This window comes from Myotis yumanensis, unplaced genomic scaffold (assembly GCF_028538775.1).
Source record: "Myotis yumanensis isolate MYYU_CA2020_CCGP unplaced genomic scaffold, mMyoYum1.0.hap1 SCAF_8, whole genome shotgun sequence".
In the NCBI taxonomy this organism is placed as follows: domain Eukaryota; kingdom Metazoa; phylum Chordata; class Mammalia; order Chiroptera; family Vespertilionidae; genus Myotis; species Myotis yumanensis.
In genome coordinates, this window is record NW_027223759.1 from 13,260,238 (window position 1) to 13,284,671 (window position 24,434).

The following is a 24,434-nucleotide window of genomic DNA, read 5'->3' on the forward strand; positions in this document are numbered from 1 at the left end:
TAATGAGACATATTTAAAATAATGAGACTCTGTATTTTAAAAATGTCAAGTCATGCCAAGCATGCTTTTTGGTGTTGCTCAGCTATTAAGCCATTTTATATTTTCCATTTCCATTTTATGAGGCCCAGGAAGCAAAGTGAGGAGAAATGTTTGTTGCATGATAAACATATTGAAATGGGAAAATGAAAGCTTCGCTTGCATCCTCCAGATCAGTTAGCAACAGAGTTGCGAGTTTATAGCTTCAGTTATAGTCCACCAGCCCTCTCCAAGGGACACAAATTTATGGCATTTTAAGGCATAATAAAAAGAGCATACTTAATATTTTATTTTCTTTCCTGTAATTTCAGCTATCAAAACATTGTAATAAATGTCACACTTGGAAATTTACCTGAAACACACACACACACACACACACACACACACACTCACACACAACACCCAAGTCATTATGGTACCAATGCTCATAAGGATGATAAATGCAAACAACAGAAAATGGAAATGGCGCTGAAGAAGTTACTCATTGGGAGGAAAAGCAGAGTCGGATTGATTAGCATCGCACTTGCACATACGGTAAAGGGCCCAAGGCCTGAGAAAGGCCCTGACCACACATCTTTCCAGGAGCGGTCTTCCCTCTCTAGAACAGAGACCCGCAATGTTGTGACTAGTCAGTTGTTTCAGAGGGGAAATCACACATTCTGACGGCAAAGTCTTGGCTTTAGGAGAACCGGGACTCTGATTCCAGCTGCTCCCCCACTGTTTTTCTGAACGACTTTAAATACATTTCTGAAATGCTCCAAGTCCAGGTTTTCTTATCTGGAGAATGGGGATAATCACTTTGCCTACAGCATAGTGTTGTTGTGAGGTATCAGTAAGACGGTATAAAAAGAAAAAGAAAAGAGACAGTATATGTAAAACACATAAAGAGTAAGGTCTCGATCAATAATTACGTTATGATCACTTGCCATGGTTCACCCAGGTGCTTTCCAGTTGTCCTATCTATTAATGAAGAACTCGTGCTGCTATTGTCATGATTAGCTAGTTAATATTCATAAAGGGAAGAGAGCAAAGGGAACGCAGACGTTGTAAGCATGGTCATCTGGGAAGCCTCCCCAGGAAGCTACAGCCTCACACAGTATTGCTCCTCCAAGGGGATTAGCACCCTCCCTTCCCCCATCTGGTGCTGGATTGTTGGGGGAGAAGAGGGAGATTGGCACATGCACAGTAAAGTAGAAGTCAGGGTGGTGCAGGGGAGGTGCTGGCCTGTCAGACTAGCCTGGGGAACAATGGATTCGCTAGGCGGTGGACCCCATCAGAAACCCTGGGAGGTTAATTGGTCAGTTTGAAGAAGCGCCTGGTTAAAATCCCCAGACAAAGAGATCCCTCTCTTACTCTCTTTTGCTCTGTGGCCCACACTCGCCCCTGTGTTTGCGTGTCCACATGGCCTTACGTCCACATGGCTCACGGCCATGCAGGCTCCACCTGCACGATGCTGGTCGGGGCTGGACTGAACTTTAATACGGAGCAGAAACTATGGGCAGTGGCCTTTACTCTGGCCCTGCTGGAGACAAGATTGGACTTCTCAGGGGTTTATTATCTCCACACTAGTAAACATTCCTCATCTTACCACGTGAGTCTCAGGAAATTCTTTTCCTCACGACATCGCAAGAACTACACTTCCACCAACCACAGTATTACCTTTTCACTTTGCCGCAGGGACAACAATTGCCTCCTTAGAATCTATTCCTTTCTTCTTTCACATCATCAGAACCACACTTCAAGGAAAGCTGGCTATGCCTGGGTGGTATGCCTTGGAGGGTGACATGACAACAGAAATTTCAGCAGCTCTTTTGGGACTACATGGAGAAGTTACAAAACAGAATCCTAGCGACCTCAGCCTTGAAACTCTTGTCACTGAAGTAATGTCAACAACCTTCTACCTCTAATTTACTGTTTCTTTTTTTTTTAAATCCTCGCCTGAGGATATGTTGTTATTGATTTGAAAGAGAAAGGAGGGAGAGCGAAACATCGATTGGTTGCCTCCCGTATGTGCCCCCACCAGGTATGGAACCTATAACCTAGGCATGTGCCCTGCTGGGGAATTGAACCTGCAACCTTTTGGTGCACAGGACAATGCTCTAACCAACTGAGCAACCCAGCATACTGTTTCTTGAGAGAGATGGGCCTTTCTGTGTTTAGATTGCTGTTACTTTGAGTCTGTTGTTATCATACGTTGCCCAACCAAATTATAGCTCACACACACCACACCATATTAACATCCTTGAAAAATAATGACAACTTCATTATTCAATGTATCTTTATAATACTGTCTCATTATGTGTGGCAACCTGGGTAAATTTATTTTGAAACAAACAAAAAAACTGACTGGGACTCTACCTCACAGTGTTGCTATGAGGATGGAATGAAAAGAGAGAAAGCACATATCCAACTTGCCTAATACAGTCCCCAGCATGTAATGATTTTTTGCTTTACAATGACTAACATTATGAGACTATCACAAAGAGAATCAAGCTGGAGAAAGCCTTGTCTTGTCCTTGGAATAGAAACCAGGGACAATCGTTTTTATAGCTTACCATTGACATTCTGTATTATTATTATTTTCCTAAACTCACTGATGAATGCATTACTCAAGAGGATTTCAGCTCAAAAGTGCTTGAGAAGGCAAGGCATAAAGGAAAGTCAATAAACCTCACGAAACTGGAAGCACAAAAGGAGTGGCCTTCAGCTCAAAGAGAGAATGGCAGGCAACAATTTGCAATCTCCTGATGTTGTGTTTCTGGGATACGAAGGAACTCTAAGTTCCAAGTTCAATGTGCAGGTGAGATGTACTAGTACACTCAGAAAAATGCAGCTGGACCTAGCCGGTTTGGCTCAGTGGATAGAGCCTCTGCCTGCAGACTAAAGGGTCCCGGGTTCCATTCCGGTCAAGGGCACATGCCCGGGTGGCAGGTTCGATCCCCAGTGGGGGGCGTGCAGGAGACAGCCGATCAATGATTCTCTCTCATCTTTGATATTTCTCTCTCTCTCTCCTTCTCCCTTCCTCCCTGAAATCAATAAAAATATATTAAAACAAAAAAGAAGAAGAAAAATTGCAGCCGTCCCTAGTCCTGAGAGCTCAACTCATGATTTCCTGACTCGCTACTCTTATTTGCAGGTGATAAACCAATATACCACAACCCGGAATAGGAATGAACTCAGTGGCCCTATGTGAAGTTTTTAAGTGATGGAAACGTCTACAAGGAACTTCATCCCAACCTGTGGTGATCCATGTGACAAATGGGTGGCTCTGAAACTGTCACATGGACAGTCATTGACAAATGTCCTGAGTGAAGTCACAATTCACATGCTGAGGAGAATTTTTTTTATTGGCTTAGTCTGTTTTAGCATCACACGGCTTTTAATTAAGCTGTAAAAGAGCAAAAAAATGTCAGGGACAGCTCTCAGGCAACGTATGTTTATCTCATCTTAAGTTTATTCTCACTGGATTTAGGGGAGAGGCTAATCTCAAAATTGTTGGCAGTATCTTGCGACATCTTACTGTACAGCTACAGTGTCCAAAACGATGTGCAAAACACATAAAAGATAAGATGACTGCTTTCCCAGTATTCCTCCCTGCTTATCCAAACTATGACCTAATTTAAATGGAAGAAAACATTTTTCTATGGCAGCCATTTATAAATGTCATACATATATAGTGTAGAATTGGTAACTACATTCTAAAATTATAAATCATTTTATGACATGAAAAAAATAAGCTAACTAGATTTTATGATATATATGAGAGACACACCTAAATCAAACAAATTATGGTACCTCCATATAATGGAGTCTTCTGCAGATGAAAAAGGAATAAAGATTATATCTACATACTGATGTGGAGTGTTCAACAAGATATATTTTAGTAAAAAAAATTTGGGTCCAGCACCCTAGCTGGTTTGGCTCAGTGGACAGAACATTGGCCCATGGACTGAGGGTCCCTGGGTTCAATTCTGATCAAGGGCATGCACTTCGGTTGCAGGCTTATCCCTGGCCCAGTTGGGGTATGTGTGGGAGGCAGCCAATCAATGTTTCTCTCTCACACTGATGTTTCTCTCTACATTCATGTTTCTCTCTGTGTGTGTCTCCCCCTTCCCTTCCATTCTCTCTAAAAATCAATGGAAAAATACACACAGGCAAGGATTAACAAAGTATGTGTATATATGTGTATATATATATATATATATATATATATATATATACACATACTTTGTTAATATATATATACTAGAGACCTGTTGCATGAGGAGATTCGTGCAGTAGGTCTTCCCTTCCCCTGGCTGCTGGCACCGGTTTTCCTCCAGCACCCAGGACCCGGGCCTTCGCTCCAGACGGAGCCTTCAGTCTTCGCTCCGCAGCTTCGCCCCTATGTATGCAAGTTAACCGCCATCTTTGTTGGGTTAATTTGCATACTCTCCTGATTGGCTGATGAGCATAGCGGAGGGACACTTAATTTACATGTTTGTCTATTATTAGGTAAGATATCCAGCTGTGTTATAGTATACTACCTTTTGAGGGGATGTGTGTATGTATGTTTGTATATGTGTTTATGTTGACAAAGATTTTTTTTAAATTTTTTTATTGATTTCAGAGAGGAAGGGAGAGGGAGAGAGAGATAGAAACATCATGATGAGAGAGAATCATGGACCAGTTGCCTCCTGCAAGCCCTCCAGTGGGGATTGAGCCTGCAACCCAGGCATGTGCCCTTGACTGGAATCGAACCCGGGACCCTTCAGTCCGCAGGCTGACGCTCTATCCACTGAGCCACACCGGCCAGGGCTGACAAAAATTTTTTGCTTGACCAAACTTTGCTCATTCTCCCCTGCACCCTCTCCTCAACAAGGACGTTTCCTTGCAGAATCTAGTTTTAGCAAGAATCCTGCTAAGTCATTTAGAAGAATTCCCCATAGTGATCACTAGCTGGTAAATTTGCTAAAGCGGCAATCTCTTCCCCAACCACTCAAGAAATCCAAGCAGTTTCCTTGGGACTATGCCACTCGGTCCCACTTGGTCCCACTCGGTCCCACTCGGTCCCTTAGACCCCTCGTGGGTTTATGTACCCTCCCTTGAGGGAGAGAACTTCTTTGGGCTAACACCTCAGGAAATCATAAGAGAATTGCATGGTCCAATAACAGCTTCAGATTCAGGAAGAGTTGGATTTTGGGAAAAAAGTTTAATCCAGGTAGATGGACTCTGGAAACACCAGGATGGCTGCTTGGTGGCTCCTAAGTCTCTCTCTCCAGTCATTGTGTATGGTTTTCACAGCATGACTCCCCATGGAAAGGATGAATTGAGGGAAATATTAGACAAATGGAGGTTTGGACCCTTCCCATGGAGGATGGGGGACTCTAGCTAAACTGACTTAGCAGGGTTTTTGCTAATACCAGATTTTTGTGGATGTGCATAGATGGGCCTAGATCAGGTTCAGAAGCCTGACTAAAGTGGTCAAAGACTCTTTGTCGGTAACCATATTTGTTTCATTTTATTTTTATAAATGTTATGTATATGGTTGCATTGTTTTTGATATATTTTTATTTATTTATTTTTTATGTTAAATATATTTATATTGATTTCAGAGAGGAAGGGAGAGGGAGAGAAAGATAGAAACATCAATGATGCGAGGAGTTTCGCAGGCCAATGCTCTATCCACTGAGCCAAACCGGCTAGGGCAACCATGTTTGTTTTAAATATTTAAAAGAACACAGTATAATCGAGTGAAGAGAAAATAAGGGGAAGATAAATTCTCCTCTACTCTCTTTGGGTCCCCAGCTGGGCCTAAAATGTAAACTGATGTAATCATGACAGATTAACACGGGAAAAGCACAAAATTTTATTAAATGTTTACATGTTCACGGGAGCCTTCACAAGAGAATGAAGATTCAAAGAAGTGACCAGAGCAGGAAGCTATTGTACCTTTAGACAAAGTAACAAGAAGTTTGTGAAAAACTGGCAAAGCCTCAGAGGGGTTTGGACTCCGGGTAGTAATGATGAAGCAACTAGGAAGATAAGAGTTAGTTTAACAAGGCTTGTTTGGACAGATTTCGAGGCTCCAAATTTCTTGTCTCTGGTGATAAGACTGTCTTGCCTCCTCCTGCTATGGGGAGGGCACTTTGTACATGGGAGATTTATCTTTTGCTTTTTGGACACGGGGTCAGAGTGTCCTTCTTGTCCCAGCTGTTTCTTACATGCCTTTAAGTAATCAACATGTCAAAGGCATATTTTGGTGTGGCATACTCTGGTTTCCTTCAAGAACAATCCTTAAGAATTGAAAACAAACTGAAGCTAAAGAACCTAACTACATATCAAGTTGGTAGCATATCCATACAAGGAAAAAAAAGTACTTCAAAAGACTTTAAAATACAATATTTTGCCTGCACATCCCCGTGGGATGTAATTTAAGGAAAAAGAGCTGCAAAGAAGTTTTAAATTGCAGTTGATAGTTACTGTTAGTAGAGATATTGGTACAGCCTCACATACGGAATATTCTTTCTTAAAATAAATTGAACTGAACCTAATCACACCTCTTTTACAGGAAATGTAGAAGATGGAGAAAATTTAGATGACATTATGAAAAAGCAATCAGCCACATTCAAAATGTGGAACATTCTAAAAGATAAATGATTCTCCAACAAATATATGGTGTAGGAAGAAAGAGTTAAAGAGAGGTAGTATAAAATAAGAGATTTAAAGGATAACGTAAGAAAATAAATGTGTCTACTTTATTTGAATCCTGATTTCCTTTGTGACAATCAGATAAATTTTAATATGCATTGGGTAGTAGATGAGACAAGTGAAGAAATCATTAATTTTATCAGGTATGGCAATGGAAAGGTGGTCATGCTAAAAAAAAATGTATTAGCTAACAATGCATCCAGAAATATTTATGGATTCCATCATATGACATATGGGTTTTTAAAATACTCTAGTGTCTTCGCCTGGCTGGTGTGGCTCAATGGATTGAGCACCGTCCCATCCACCAAGAGGTCGCTGGTTTGATTCCCAGTCAGGTCTTGGGCTCATTCCCCAGTGGGGTGTATGTGAGAGGCAGCTGATCCATGTTTCTTGCTCATCAATGTTTCTATCTCTCTCTCTCTCTCTCTCTCTCTCTCTCCTTTTTCCCTTCCTCTCTCTCTCAAACCAATATAAACATATTTTTAAAAAAATACTCTAGTGTCCTAACACTAAACAAACAGATTAAAAGAAGAGTATGGCCATTAGATGGAAATGCTTCAGAGATGACTAGTAGAGCAGAATGGGAAAAGTGTTTTTGGTTTAAGCAAAAGGAAGTCATTAGCAACCTTAAGAAGAGGTAGACCAAATAATTTTTTTAAAAACATATTTTTATTGATTCCAGAGTGGAAGGAGAGGGAGATAGAAATATCAATGATGAGAAAGAATCCTTTCCCAACCAGGAATTGAACCGTCACCTCTGGTTCATAGGAGAGCTAGACAGAATGGTTTGGTGTTTAGAGAGGGAGGGGTTTGCGAGTGGACAGTGAGATTTTATTTTTAAAGGGCTGGCGAAATACTAGTAGAAATAATAATAATAATAGCAATTGTAATAGTAATAGTGACTAGAGGGATTTGAGAAATGTTAGTTTGCTGACTTTTTTCTTTTTTTTAATGTGGTGATTCTGCAGCCCTGGCGGATTTGGCTCAGTGGATAGAGCATCGACCTGCAGACTAAAGGGTCCCAGGTTCAATTCCAGTCAAGGCCACATGCCCAGGTTGCGGGCTTGGTCCCCAATGGGGGGCGTGCAGGAGGCAGCCGATCAATGATTCTCTCACATCATTGATGTTTCTGTCTCTCTGTCCCTCTCCCTTCCTCTCTGAAATCAATAAAAATAAATTAAAATAAATAAATAAATAAAGGTGGTGATTCTGTAGGGAGGTAAATGAGATTCCTCTTTCTTTTACTTTCTTTCACAATTCAGTCCATAACAGCATGCTCTCTCTTTTCCTCTGACTGAGAGGCAATCCAGAGAGTGTATGCTCCTTCCCCTGGGTCCTGGAGTGAGGAAACTTGGAGCAAAGCTTCCAGCCATAGTATAATGGCTGTACAGTGAAAGCAAGAATAAACCCTTGTTGTTTTAAGCCACTGACATTTTGGGGTTGTTTGTTATTATAGTATACTTCAGCCCATCTGACTTAAGGATACTTTTTTAAAAAGTATTTTTTTTATTTATCATCTTCCCTCCCTCCCCCCATTTCCTTACCCCCTCTCCTTTGGCAACCATCAGCTTGTTCTCTGTATGTATAGGTCTGTTTCTGTTTTGCTTTCATTCATTTGGTTTGTTTTTTTATTCCACATGTAAGTGAAATCAAATGGTATTTGTCTTTCTCTATCTGATTTATTTCACTTAACAAATATCCTCTATATCCATCCATGTTGTTCCAAATGGCAAGATTTCATTCTTTTTTATTGCTGAGTAATATTCCATTTGTGTATGTGCGTGTATGTGCGTGTGTGTGCGTGTGTGTGTGTGTTGTCAACATAAGAGATGTTTAAACCTGTAGAGAATTTTTGTGAGTTTTATTTGAACCAAACTGATGACAATTGCTGGGAAGCAAAATCTCAACAGATTGAGAAAATGCTCCAGAGAATGGTAGTTTTGCACCTTAATTCATGTATTACAATCAAAAGAGGCGAAAGTGGATTACATGATATCCATTGGTGATACACTAGGGAGGTCGGAGGAAGCAAAGTGGAGAAATCTCTGGGATTGGATAAAAAGTAAAAGAAATGGAAACATACTTCTTTTACATAGGTGGGTACAGGATAATTAACAGTTAACAATGAACAGGATTGCAATAACAATGAGAGGTTTTGTGGTCTCTCCTCTGGTGTAGTGAGAGGTGGGGGGGAGGGGGGGGGGGGGAGAAAATGACCCTGACATTCCAAAGGTGTGTTACCATAGATGCAAAAAAGACAACATACAGGCTCAGTTCAGGTGAAGGCTGACTTTTGTCAGGGAAGATATCGGCTTAGGATATGACTACGCACCATGACTCATTTTTAGTTAGGAAGCTTTCATTTCAGATCATCCTTTGTGGTTACTTTAGGTCTCTGAGTTTGTAAGGCTGCCACTCAGGCCTCCCCTGAGCTTGTCAGGTTTAGTATGTGGCCCCTTTTTTGATATATGTATATATTCATGTCTTCGCTATATATTCATCTATGGCTGACACCTAGGTCCATATCTTGACTATTGTAAATAATGCTGCAATAAACATAGGGGTGCACATATCTTTTTGCATGAGTGTTTTTTTTTTCCCTTTGGATAAATACTCAGAAGTGGAATTGCTGGGTCATATAACGTTTTAATTTTTTGAGGAATTTCCACATTGTTTTCCATAGTGGCTGTACCAATTTAAAATTCCACCAATAGTGCATGAGTGTTACCTTTTCTCCATTTTGCCCATCCTTGTTACTTGTTGATTTTTTATGACAGCCAAGAGGTACTTTTTAATATAATGAAATATAAAGGATGTGTAACGGATTCTGATAGTGGCTTCCACTCAGCGAGACATTGATGATAACACCTTCCCAATGTGACTAAGGGAGAAATACGTCATCAGTGTGACTTCTATATCTGTGTCCCACAGTTCTCTGTGTCTCCTGTGGCAGGAAGGGTTGAAAGTAATTGTTGACTTTTGTTTGCTAACTCCAGGAATAGCTGCATTTGTTCAGTACCTGCACCTCTGTTCTTCTATGTTTTCAGAGAAAGCTTTTTTTAAAAAAAAGTATTTTTATTAACTTCAGAGAGGAAGAGATAGAAACATCAATGAGTAGCGAATCATTGATTGGCTGCCTCCTGCACACCCCCCACAGAGGATCGCTCCCACAACCCAGGCATGTTTCCTGACCAGGAATCAAACTGGTGACCTCTTGCTTCATAGGTTCGATGTTCAACCACTGAGGCAAGCCAGCTGGGCTCAGAGAAGGCTTTTTGTGTATCTTTTCACAGGAATAGAAGCAATTGCAGGGTGAGACACTCCAACCTTTAGGAAGTCTGTAGAGAACGTGGTAAGCATTCAAACAACATGATTAAATAAAATAAAACGGTTGGAAAATCCAACCAAATCCAGGCCTGAAAACTCTGAGAACCCAGCATGACGGAATATTAGGAACTGCTTCCGCATCTTCAGGCAATTTCTGGACTTTGTTACCTGCCTTAATCTTGAAACCATCACTGAGGCACTGCAGTGGTAACTTAGCAACTCTCCTTTTTTTTTTTTTTGTCTGTGGCGCCCCACTGAGCAGGAATGTGATTAATTTGCCTAAGGCATCAAATCCTAGCTAATGCTTCAGAGGACCAGGCTTTGTCTTAGAAATATTTTCCAGTAGATAGAAAAACAGCTCTTTCTGCTCACTGCAGGGTCTGTTCCTAAGAGCGCTGATGAAACTGCTGATAGAGCGGTTTGTTTCAGCGAGGCCGCCCTGGCTAGCTGCTGTGAAGCCTGAACCCATTTACCCTTCAGGCAGGTTTGCTAATGCAGCCGGGGTCCCTCCTCAGCAGCCTCAGTTGGGTTCGTCCAGGATTCAGACTTGCCGTAGCAAGATCTGGAAGGCTGATGGGTGACAAGGGATTGGTCTCTTTTGCATAAGGAGCCTCATGGAAAAGGAATCATCTTAAGGGAAGAAAAAGTTGAAATCCACTTCCTTTGATTTGGTTCAAAGACAGTGAGAGGGTTAAGTAGTGGGGGGCGGGGGATGCTGAGGACAGCATGGTGGCTGTCTGTCACTCAGATTGCCTGCTGCCTGGCTGAGTCCTGGGAGAAGGGAAAGGAGCTGTAATAAACAAGTGAAAATGGAAAAGGCTATTCCACTTATAACCTGAGAAGGGCTAGACCTTCCTCTGAAGACTCATCAGAGAGCACACTGCTCTTCCCATGTCCTGTGGGCTGTTCCCATGGTCACCTCTGGCTCCTGCTCCCCTTGCACTCTGCCCCCTGCCCCCCTGCACTCCCTTCTCCACGGACCCAGATTTGGAACTCAGAGACTTTCTCATGATTCTTTCTCTGGTCTTTTTCCAAAGATACCCTTATGTAAGGTGTTTATATATGTGGCAGATTTGACTGAATGGTTAGAGCCCAGAAATTATATCACATCAACATATTGCTTAACCCCCCCCTCCCCAAGAGAGCTTTTTCCCACCTTGCTGCAGACACCCCTGCCCACTCTGAGGCCGCCTGCCACTTGGGTGGCTAGCAATCAAGCACGCTGACACTCCTCACCCAGAGGCCTCACATGGTCACTGCCTAATGGCTTTGTCAGGCAGCGGGGAGCCTCCTCAGGCCCAGGGCTAATGCACCACTGCCACCCTCAACTGATGCGACTGAGGCAGAGAGATAAACACCCCAGCTTTCCAATCCTGCAGTGAAACGCTGGGGGCATGTTCCTCACGGGGTCCACCTGTAATCCCCTCATTAACATATCTTTCCCAGGCTTCGGTCTCTTCCCTGTGACTCACTATTCACCCCTATACGTTAGCTTCCTTCCGGGTAACACCTTCCAAACAGCCTGCTTGCACCCACGCCCCTCCTCAGGGGCTGCTTTTTGGGAAAATCTAAACCAAGACCAGTCTCTATCCCCTGCCTTGCCACCAATTTAAATTCTCTACCCTCTCTTCGTTCTTCAGGCCTTTCTTCTTATAGCTGACATCTCATTAATATCTCTGCTGAAACAATGGACCATCTACTTTTCAATACACAGGCTAGCAACACAGAGGAGCTGTGTCTTTAACATTCCAGTCTTCTTCCCCCCCCCCTGCCCCCCCCTCCCCGTCTCTTCAATCAGCATCTGTATGTAAAAGAGGCAGTGAGGACCCTCTGGGTCCAGGCAACCATTATTCTACTTTCTGTTGCTATGGGTTTGGCTTTAAAATACATATTCTACATAGAAGTGAGATCATACAGTATTTGTTCTCTGTCTGACTTATTTCATTTAGAATAATGCCCTTAAGGTCCATTCATGCTGTTACAAACGGCAGGATTTATGGCTGAATTGTTTTCCACATTTTTTTTTTTATCCAGAAAGCAAAATCTCAATGGATTGAAATAATGCTCCAGAGAAAGGAAGTTTTGCACCTTATTTTATACATTACAATTAAAAGAGAAGACATAAGTGGGTTACATGAAATCCATTGGTGATAGATTAGGGAGGTGGGAGAAAGCAAGGGAGGGGGAACCTTTGGGATTGGATAAAAAGTAAAATGATAGACACATATTTATTTTACATAGGTGAGTATAGGATAGGTAATAGTCAACAGTTAACTCAATAACAACGAGGGGACTTGTGGCCTTTGCAGAGTAGTGCCTGGAAAAAGAAATTTACTTTGACATTCCAAAGGCATGTTATCATAGATGCAGAAGGACAACTAACAGGCTTAGTTAAAGTGAAAATTGACCGTTGTCAGGGAATATTTCTGGCGTAGGACATGACTACCAACTGTAAACTGCTTTTAGTTAAAAAGTTTTGATTTCAGACCATCCTTTGTGGTTATTTTAGGTCTCTGAGTTTGAAAGGCCGCCTCCCAGGCCCCCCCTTAACTTGTCAGGTTTAGTATGTGGCTCCTTTTGTGTCCACACATGTTTTGGCTGTTGTGAATAATGCTGCAATGAACATGCAGACAGATACAGATAACTCTTCAAGAGAATGATTTCATAGCCTTCATATTTAGATCCCGAAGTGGGGTTACTGGATCATACAGTAGCTCTATTTTGTATTTTTTAAAGATATATTTTCATTGATTTTTCTACAGAGAGGAAGGGAGAAGCATAGAAAGTTAGAAACATCAATGAGTGAGAAATATTGATCAGCTGCCTCCTGCACACCCCCTACTGGGGATGTGCCTGCAACCAAGGTACATGCCCTTGACCGGAATCGAACCTGGGACCCTTCAGTTGGCAGGCCGATGCTCTATCCACTGAACCAAACCGGTTAGGGCTATTTTGCATCTTTTGAGGAACCTCTATACCAGCGATTCTCAACCTGTGGGTCGCAACCCCTTTGGGGTCGAATGACCCTTTCACAGGGGTCGCCTAAGACCATTGGAAAACACATATATAATTACATATTGTTTTGTGATTAATCACTATGCTTTAATTATGTTCAATTTGTAACAATGAAATTGGGGGTCACTACAACATGAGGAACTGTATTAAAGGGTCGCAGCAATAGGAAGGTTGAGAACCACTGCTCTATACTGTTTTCTGTAGTGGTTGTATTAATTTACATTCTTACCAACAGTGCACTTCTAGTACACTTTCCTTCTCAATACATCCTCACTGACACTTATGTCTTCTCTCTCTCTCTCTCTCTCTTTTTAGAAAAGCAAGTAAGAATTTATTGACGGGAGCAAAAGCACACTTATATCTTGTCTTTTTTATACAGCTATTCTCATAGGGGTGAAGTGTACCTCAATGTGGTTTTGAGTTGCTTTCCCTGAGGATTAGTGATATTGGACATCTTTTCATATGTCTGTTGGCTATTTGTGTCTTCTTTGGAAAAATGACTATTTGGAACCTCTGTCCATTTTTAAATTGGATTATTTGGGGTTTTTTTTGCACTTCAGTTGTATAAGTTCCTTATATATTTTGGATATAAATCCGTTATCTAATATATGCTTTGCAAATATTTTCTCCTATTCAGTGGGTTGCCTTTTCATTCTGTTGGTTGCTTCTTTGCTGTGCAGAAGGTTTCAGTTTGATATAGTCCCACTTGTTCGTTTTTAAAAATTTGTTGCTTATGCTTTTATTACCATATCCAAAAAATTGTTGCCAAGTCCAATGTCAAAGAACTTTCCCCCCATTTTCCTTCAGGAGTTTTGGTTTCAGGTCTGACATTCAAGTCTTTAATCCATTTTGAGTTAATTTTTACAAATGGTGTTAAGATAGGAGTGCAATTTTATTCTTTTGCATGTGAACATCCAGTTTTCCCAGCACCATTTATTGAAAAGACTATCTTTTCCCCATTCAGTGGTCTTGGCTTCCTTATCAAATATTAGTCAATGGTATGTGTCTAGGTTTATTTCAGGGCTCTCTTCAGACTCTTGCTGCTCTCTTGGCTTGTGGCTTGTGCTTGGCTCTCTTACATTCGTACCGATGGCCTGTAACCATGCAGACTCCACACGCTATGTCCTAACGGAGTGAGTGGAAAACACAAGCTAAGCTAGCCTGATGCTGGACTCAGCTCCAACATGGAAAGGAAATTCTGGACACTGGCTCTGATTTTCGCTTTGCTGAACCCCCAGCTACACTTCTTCTATGACTAAGTATGGGACTTTGGAAATCCAGGGGTAATTCCACAGAAATAAGGCTTTCTATGATATCTCTTCCTCCCATTAGCGCTTCTGGAAATTCTTATTCCAGCAGGATCCCAAGAATCCCACTTCCAAAAGCAACTGGGGGAGATGAGTCCCTTTCCTGTCCTGTAACATTTTGATTACTACAGCTTTGTGGTATAGTTTGAAATCAGGAAGTATGGTGCCTCCAGCTTTGTTTTTCTTTCTCAATATTGTTTTGGCTCTTCCTGTTTGTTTTGCATAGTTTTTGTGGTTCCATACAAATTTTTTTTAAAAAAAATATATTCTATTGATCTTTCACAGAGAGGAAGGGAGAGGGATAGAGAGTTAGAAACATCCATGAGAGAGAAACATCTATCAGCTGCCTCCTGCACACCCTCCACTGGGGATGTGCCCGCAACCAAGGTACATGCCATTGACCGGAATCAAACTTGGGACTCTTCAGTCCACAGGCCGACGCTCTAGCCACTGAGCCAAACTGGTTAGGGATCCATACAAATTTTAAGATTTAAAAAAAATATTCTTTGAAAAATGACATTGGAATTTTGGTAGGAATTGCATTGAATCTATAAATGACTTTGGGTATTATGGGCATTTTAACAATATTACTTCTCATCCACGAACATGGGATATCTTTCCACTTATGTTCATCTTCCTCAATTTCTTTCATTCATATCTCACTATTTTCAGTGTACAGATCTTTCATCTCCTAGGTTACATTTTTTTGTGTTTTATTATTATTTTTTATTCTGTGTAATGGAATTGTTTATTTTTCATTCAGAAACAAAACTGTACCTTGCCATTTTACTTAATTTGTTGATTTGTTCTTACAGTGTTTTGGTGGTACTTTAGGGTTTTTTTTATATGTCATCTGTAAACAGAGTCAATTTTATGTCTTCCTTTCTTTTTGCCTAATTGCTCTGGCTAGGACTTCCAGTACTGTGTTGAATAGGACAAAGCTCATCATCTCTGCTTCTTTCTCCATTAGGATCAATTTTCTCCCAGGAGCCTCTTCATTGACTCATGCTTACATTTTTTGGCAAGAAGTACCCTATGGTTTTCCAGATGTGCACAGGCATGTATGAATCAGGCCAGAAGTGCACTGATGAGTCTCAGAAGGTAGTTTCTGCTGTGTTAGTAAAGCATCTAGCCTTCAAAATTGACGACAACCACAAGTCCTGAACTTGACCTCCTTAATTGAGATACAGAGTTGGGCACTTTCAAAGACATTTACACCTAGATTTGGACTCCAACTCTACTGATTATCTGTTTACAATTTTATTGATTTTTGTTGTTGTTGTTGCTCTAATTCTTATTATTTCTTTTTTCTGCTTACTTTGGATTTAGTTTGCACTTTTTTTCTAATTTCTTAAGGTGGAAACTCAGATTGCTGATTTCAGATCTCTTTTTCTAATATATGCATTCAATAGTATAAATTTCCTTCTAAAAATTGCTTTTACTGCATTCCTCACATTTTGGTAAGTTGTGTTTTCATTCTCACTTAGTTAAAAATATTTTTAAATTTCTCTTGAGATTTCTTCTTTGACCCATGCGTTATTTAGTAGTGCGGCTCTCTCTCTCTCTTTCTCTCTCTCTCTCATTCTCTCCCCTTCCCTTTCCTTCCCTTCCCTTCCCTTCCCTTCCTTTTCTTCCTTCCTTCCTTCCTTCCTTCCTTCCTTCCTTCCTTCCTTCCTTCCTTCTTTCTTTCTTTCTTTCTTTCTTTCTTTCTTTCTTTCTTTCTTTCTTCTTTCTTTCTTTTGAGATACTATTTATTTCCCATCAACATTATTGCCATTTTCTGTTTAAGAGTCTGTGGAAGAATAGCTTCAGACCACTCAGTGGTTGTTCCTACTCATTCAGTGGCCTGCGTGGTGGGGGCTGCAGGCCGGTCTTCTGTGGCAGGCTGAGCTCCACAGGCTTCAGTGGGAAATGGCTGAACAGGCACAGAGGGCACCTGTATCTTCAGATCAGTCTGCAACCTCGGGCTGAGCAGCAGTGAACTTGGGAGCGGGAGCAGTCCATTCACCTTGAAATTTCTCTTTGGCCACAGCCATTTTTTTTTTTTTAGCAGTGGCCTGATCATCCTTTTTAGTCTCTACAGGATATCTTTGGAAATAGAGATCCGGCATGACCTCCTGCAGAGAGATGGTGCCAAGCATGCACAGAACTTCCCTGACCAGTGTCCATCACATTAGAGTCACTGGGTGATCTCCTTTGTTGTACTTGATGGCAATGTCCACACAGTGTAGAGGAGAGTGTGTGTTACACCGGGCACTGGTAGGTGGGTTAACATAAGACACCTCAGTGAAAGGCTGGCCTTCAACCCTGGGATCAATAACCACCAGAAGTTGTGGCTTCCAGAAGGCTGTCTGGACCTGGTCAGCAAAGATTCCAGTAGTAAAGTGCCAGCAAAAGAAGTGGCTCCAAAGGCAGCAGCAAACTTCAGCACAGCCCGTTGGCCATTATTCCTGAAGCATATGACACGGACACCAGACAGTATTTCAATGGCATAAAATGTCAGGAGAAGCTTCTCTCAGGGTCTCTTCAGATTTATGGTGAAGATGCCATCACTTTTCCTTCTGTAGATGCATGTTCCGTTTGGAAGACCAGGTTGATGCCACCTAAGTGGGTTCCTGCTGCAAGGAATTGGAGGATATCCTCCTCCTTCATCTGTGGAATATCAAAGACTCCAAACATTGTGGAAGTTCCCCTTTATATTATGATAGGAACACAGAACACCACCACATGGACACCTCTCTGGGTAGCACAGAAAGGCTACATGTGTATAACTGTAATTTTTAGCTATCTTTCTGTCATTGATTTCTAGTTCAATTCCACTGTGATCTGAGAGCAGACATCAAATGATTTCTATTTTTAAAAATTTGTAAAGGTGTGTTTTACAGCCCAGAATGTGTTCTCTCTTGGTCAGAACTCCATGTGAGCTGGAGGAGAATGTGTATGCTGCTGTGGTTGGATGAAGCAGTCTATTGATGTCAGTTATATCCAGTTGATAGATGGTGTTGTTGAGTTCAATTATGTCTCTATTGATTTTCTGCCTGCTGGATCTGTCCATTTGTGATAGAGGGGTGTTGAAGTCTACACTTATGATAGTGGATTCATCTGTTTCTCCTTGCAGTTCTATTAGTTTTTGCTTCACATAGTTTGACAGTCTGTTATTATGTGCATACATGTTAAGGGTTGTTATGTCTTCTTGGAGAATTGACCCCTAATGCCATTCTTTATTCCTGATACATTTTCTTGCTTTGAAGTCTGCCCTGTCTAAAATAAATATAGTTATACTTGTTTTCTTTTGATTAGTGTTAGCTGGTATATTTTTTTATCATCCATTCGCTTTTTATTTTGTTTTATCTTTATATTGAGGTATAATTGACACACATTATATTAGTTTCAGATGTACAACATGATTCCATATTTGTATATATTACAGAATGATCACCACAATAAGTCTCATTATCATCCATCACCATATGTAGTAACAGAATTTGGTTCCTCGTGATGAGAACTTTTAAGATCTACTCTCTTAGCAATTTTCAAGTATGCAACACAATATTGTTAACTATAGTTGTCATGCTGTACATCACATCTTCATGACTTACTTATTTTGTAACTGGAAGTTTGTACCTTGTGACTCCCTTCGCCCATTTTGCCCTCTCCTTCCTCTGGCAACCACTAATTGATTCTCTGTATCTCTGAGTGTGTGTGTGTGTGTGTGTGTGTGTGTGTGTGTGTGTGTGTGTGTTTTAAAGATCCCACATATAAGAGAGATCAGATAGTATTTTTTTTCTCTATCTGACTCATTTCACTGAGCATGATTCTCTCTAGATCCATCATGTTGTCACAAATGGCAAGATTCCATTTCTTTTTATGACTGAATAGTATTCCATTGTGTATATACCAGTATACATCACATTTTCTTTATCTATTCATCTGTTGGTGGACTCAGGCTGTTTCCATATCTTGGCTATTATAAATAATGCTGCAGTGAACATGGGGGTGTGTATCTTTTTTTTGAGTTAGTGCTTTTGTTTTCTTTGGATAACTACCTAGAAATGGAATTGCTAGATCACACAGCAGCTCTATTTTTAATTTTTTGAGGAACCCTTATACTGTTTTCCATAGTGGCAGCGCCAATTTGCATTTCCACCAACAGTGCACAAGGGCTTCTTTTTCTTTACATTCTCACCACTGCTTGCTATTTCTGGTCTTTTTGGTAATAACCATTTTAACATGTGTGAAATGATTTTTTATTGTGTTTTTGATTTGCCTTTCTTTGATGATTAGTGATGTCGAGCATCTTTTCATGTATCTGTTGGTCATTTGTATGTCTTCTTGGGAAAAATGTTCATTTAGTGTTCTGCCCATTTTTAAGTTGGATTGTTTGTTTTGCTATTGAGTTAAGTTATTTATGTATTTTGGATATTAACTCCTTATTAGATATATGATTTGCAAATATTTTCTCCCATTATCAAAATGTCTTTTCATTTTGATAATGGTTTTTCTTTGCTGTGCAGAAATTTTTTTGGTTTGCTTAGTCCCACTTGTTTATTTTGCCTTTGTTTTTGGTGTAAAATTTTAAAAATCCCTGCCAAGACCAATGTCAAAAAGCTTACCATATGTATTTTCTTCTAGGAGTTTCATGTCTTATTCAAGTCATTAATTCATTTTGAGCTAATTTTATATATGTTGCATGATAGTAGTTAGTTTCATTCTTTTGCATGTGGTTGTAACAGTTCGTCCAACACCATTTACTGAAGAGACTATCCTTTTCCTATTGTAGATTCTTGGCTCTTTTCTTGTCAATTAATTGACCATATAAGCATGGATTTATTTCTTGGTTCTCTATTCTGCTCCACTGTTATGTGTCTGTTTGTATGCCATTATCATACTGGCTTGATTACTATAGCTTTGTGATATAGTTTGAAATCAAGGAGTGTGATGCCTCTAACTTTTCTTGTAGTTCCATACAAATTTTAGGATTATTTGCTCTATTTCTAAGGAAAAAAACCCCAAACCATTGGAATTTTGATAGGAATTGAATGTGTAGATTGTTTTGGTAGTTAATATTAATTCTTTCCATCCATGAGCATGGTATACTAGTATACTTTCATTTATTTGTGTCTTCTTTAATTTTTTTTACCAATGTCTTAGAGTTGTCAGTATACAGGTTTTTCACTTTGTTAAATTTTCCCCTAGGTATTCTATTCTTTTTGGTGCAATTGTACATGGAATTGTTTTCTTAATTTCTCTTTCAGATATTTTATTTTTAGTGTATAGAAATACAACAGATTTCTGTATATTGATTTTTGTATCCTGAATCTTTACTGAATTCATATATTAACTGTAACATTTTTTTTTGGTAGAGTTTTTAGGGTTTTCTATATGTAACATCATGTCATCTGTAAATGGTGACAGTTTTACTTCTTCCATTCCAATTTGGAAGCCTTTCCATCCAGTCGCTCGTAATCTATACCTGTCTTTATATTTAAAGTGAGTTTCTTGAGCTTCTGGGTTGGTGAACACCTGGGGATTTGGGGATTGTGGTGCGCCTAGAAAAGGCATGGAAGCTCCTTACTACCCTTTCCCCCATACCTAGCTCTATGCAACAATTCCATCTGACTGTTCTTTAGTTATATCCTTTTATAATTAACTGGTGATCTAGTTGGCTATCAGAGAGACATGAAACAAGAAGATGCAGTAGAAACAGTCAAAACTAGGGAGAATAAGTCATCTGTCATCCTGACAAGATCTTTCCATGTCTTCATGATCAGTAACATTGACCTTGACACTGATGATTCCTTAAACCTATTGGTGAAAACTGCACTTAATTTGCCTTGCTTTAGTCTGATAATAATGGTGACTAGAGTGTACTGTGACAGAGACCTAGATCCTGACATGAGCTATAAAAACTCATGGGACAACACATGGTGCACAAATAGGAGGTTGGAGTGGAAGGACTATTACTTGTCCATCAGGTTTCCCTTTGATTTTTGTAAATGGGGAGGACAGTTCTTGGTCCAGTAAAACTATGCAGGTTACATGTAAATATTTTTGTAAGCAAAGTTTATTTCCGTCAAATGTTATTTTTTATTTCTTTAATATGTTAGAATTTGATTTTTTGAAAATCTGATGACTCTAAGTGTTTGTCATCCATTTGTTAAGTAAGCGGTCTCTAGCAGATCTGTTTCAAATGCAAGTACAGAAACCAAATGAAAAGTTTGCTTAAGACACTGAGTCTGGTGTTTTTCATTTTCTCTTGGGCTGACCATTCAAATTGACAAACCAGCAGGAGATAGGAAAAAATACTTAACTTATGTGTTCCATTATAGGATAAGTACACAAAAATTTTCTCAAAAATTATTGTATAATTGCATAGCAAAATTTGCCAATATGCTATTCTATGTGCATCCCTAAGTAAGTTACATTAGTGCAAGGTAAATAGAAAGTTTAAATGAATGTAAGTACTATTATTCTTCATCAAATTCAATGTTATTCAGGTGCAAATACAGGAAATGTATTTTTAATAACAAAAGATAGTTTAAAGTAACAAAAAATAGGATCACTAAAAACTGCAGACACTGACCTGCTGTTAAGAATGCTAACTTGAAAATAAAATAAATATGGTACATAGCTTTCCCATTTCCCATCTACTGCCAAAACAGATACTGACTTGGGCCCAAGGTTTTTGTCTAATTGCAAATAATTTTGAGAACACTGAAAATTTGTTATGCAAATAATTACGCACACATACACTCTGTGGATTTAAATGGATCAAGTATAAGAAATACATTTTGGTCCCAGAATTAGCAACACATCAGAGGCGTTGTGCATGTACCCGAGGGAGGCCAGGGAACTCTTGCTGAAGTTTCTGCTGTCATTGGTGCTCTGCACTGACCCCTCCTGAAGCTCCTGACTCGGCAGGGCCCATCTCCTGAAGATACTCAAGACTGACAGCAGTCCCTAAGTGGAACTTCATGCCCACTTGAATGGATCCATTAGTTCTATACCATGAAGATATTAAAAGCTAAGAAACCAGGTCTTAACATTCATGATCTGATAACTATGATTGATAGTCATATTCCTGCCATATTCCTCTTAGTAAACCATCCACCACTCCCTTTGAAGAATAGCAGCCAAATAGCATGGACTTCATCACCAATAACTTACTCATGGTGGCTTCTCAGTAAATATGTCTTTAATTTAAAAAAATGTAAATTTCTTAAAGTTCCATGTATCATATACTACTTATAAAGTCATACTATTAAAAAAATAATAATTTGATTTTTAAAAAATTAAGTGTGAAAACATGGCTTCCAAATAGGGGTTCAAGCTAGTCTAAGCAGCCATACACTGCTTGAGAGGTGATTTACGTTTGCTATTTTGAGGAGTCAAGTTGAAATTAAGTGATCCTTGATAGTTGTTGGAAAGTGAGGTGAAAGTATTATACCTGATAATATCTTACAGAAATTCCAACAAATATGAGAATGTGCCAGAAAAGAACTTTAGAAGAATGTTTCCAGATGTTTCAGATTATTTATCAGCCTACTACCAGCCCTGAAGATATTCTAATGGTCACAAAAGATGTCATTAAAGAATTTGCAGATGATGGTGTCAAGTACCTGGAACTAAGGGGTACATCCAGATCTGAAAATGCTACAGGAATAACTAAAAGGACTTATGTGGAATCTGTACTTGAAAGTATGAAACAGTCTAAAGAAGAAAACTTAGACATTGAAGTTAGGTATTTGATATCAATTGACAGAAGAGGTGGCCCTTTAGTGGCTAAGGAGACTAGTAAATTTTCTGAAGAATTCTTCCTTTCTACTGAAGATACAGTTTTTGGCCTTGCCCTCAGTGGAGACCCTACAGCTGGGCAAGCAAAGATTTCTTGGAACTTCTTTTAGAAGAAGGCGGCGGCGGGGGATGGGGGTTGGGGGCTGGGAGCGGGGGACGGGGGAAGCAGTTCTGAAGTTGGCATTGCATCTTCCAGAGATTCCAACCCCCTCAAAAGAAACACAAATAGTCCTGGGTCTGCTTCCCGACAGATCGAGCATGGAACGTTTCTCCACTCCTCTGAGGGGGGTGGGGGTGGGGTGGTGTTGCTGGATCTGCTGGACTTTATGAGGAAATACCAGATACTGCTGGAACTCTGTTTACCTCAAGTATCAAAAGTCAGACAGTTCCCTCTTATCACTAGCATCGTTTCAGATTCCTACAGCATTGCTCATCCTTCTGTGAACTGTACCGATGATAGGGGTGTTTTTTTGCTATAGACCTTTCCCAAGAGCACTAGCTGGCAGTTGAAAACTTAATTGGACCCAATCTCAGGTATGGGATCTGTCTTGTGATTCCGTCAACTACATCTTTGCTTCTGACAGCACCAGGTCTGAACTGAAGCCCAAAGTGTGACACTTTTAAAGCTGGAACGAGGTGAATTACTTTTGAATGTGTTGCAACCAAAATCTTGCAGCCATATTCCTCTTAGTAAACCGTCTACCGCTCCCTTAGAAAAACAGCAGCCAAGTAGCATGGGCTCCATCGCCAATACCTTACTCACGGTGATTGCTCAGTAAATATTTCTTAAATTGGAAAAAAAGAGAAAAATTTTATTTTTTTATTTTTCAAAGTTCCATGCATCACATACCACTGATAAAATTTTGCCAACTAGTAAAATAAAGAGGAACTCTTGATAATTTGAGTTTTAAAAAATTAAGCTGTGGAAACATGGCCTCAGCACAGGGGTTCAGCTAGTCTAACCAGCCATACACTGCTTGAGAGGCGGTCCACATTTGCTATTTTGAGGAGTTATGTTGAAACTAAGTGGTTCTAGCAGTTGTTGGAAAGTGAGGTGAAAGTTTTCTACTTGATGATATCTTACAGACACGCCAACAAATATGAGAATGTGCCAGAGTTCGCATTGTAAGAAGATGCCCAAAGGGATAGTTACTGCAAAGCCATATGCCAAATAGACGCTGGAGACACTGCAGTTTTACAGGTGATGTTCATATGAGATCAAAAAGTAAGTTTCCCTTTTCTGAAATCTAGGCCTGTTCATTATAATTGCATTGTTAACAGCAAGCAAAAGAAGCAACATTGAGCTCAGATTGGGCTCTAGGGGTTAATCCCTGTAGAATCAGAGAAGGGATTCAAGTTTCTGTCCTGAACATCCTAAAACATTGGTTTCAGAGCCACAGTGTAACTATTTCTGTTGGTTATTCATGCTCTTTGGGGAGAATTATGCCCAAGACACCCCTAAACAAACAAGAAGTGATTTAAAGAGTATGTTACTTAACAGACTCTTATAGTAAATTACTACAGATGGCGACTATTGAAGCGTATAAATAGTAACAACCAGTTGGCCTTCCCTGAGCACCTGCTTTGGAGTGGGAGAGGCTGGACTTTGCACACAGAGGGACGCTTTCCCCGAGTAACGTTTGGCTCGTAGGAGCAAATTGTGCATCTGAAAAAAAATGCAGCAAAAATATTAAAGAATAGGCATTAATTTTTACTTCATATTTGATGAATCAAACCATTTTCTTCCTTTTCCATGGCGTTTTATAGTAGACTTAGTGAAAGACTTTAAGTATTAAGTTATTACCGACACTCATGAAACAGTCCAATAAAATATAATGTCAATATATGGCAAATTCAAATTAAACAACATTTCCAACATATCTGACAGAAATTTATGTATAGAATGTCTGATGTTGCACTCTTACAGGAATCAGAGATAATGGATGGTTTTATTCAACATGCACAGAATATGTATTTTTTGTATCATAAATCTATTTAAATAAAACAAGTTTTAAATGTTTACGTATTTATGTATTCCATACTTGTTACTTTGAGAAAGCAAAATAGCATTCCTGATCAAGGTACATCATTTTTTAACTGCAGAACTGAGTTTTTCTTTTTCTTTTTTTTAAAAAATATATTTTTATTGATTTCAGAGAGGAAGGAAGAGGGAGAGAGAAACATCAATGATAAAAGAGAATCATTGATTGGCTGCCTCTGGCAGGCTCCACATTAGGGATCGAGCCCACAACCCGAGCATGTGCC

General features: G+C 39.9%; 2 pseudogenes; one reads left to right on the forward strand and one right to left on the reverse strand.

Annotated features, from left to right (window-relative positions):
- Positions 1–16,122: 16,122 nt before the first annotated feature.
- Positions 16,123–17,054, reverse strand: LOC139015443 (small ribosomal subunit protein uS2B-like; annotated as a pseudogene).
- Positions 17,055–20,054: 3,000 nt separating this feature from the next.
- LOC139015444 (N6-Methyl-AMP deaminase-like) lies at positions 20,055–22,784 on the forward strand (annotated as a pseudogene).
- The last annotated feature ends 1,650 nt before the right edge of the window (positions 22,785–24,434 follow it).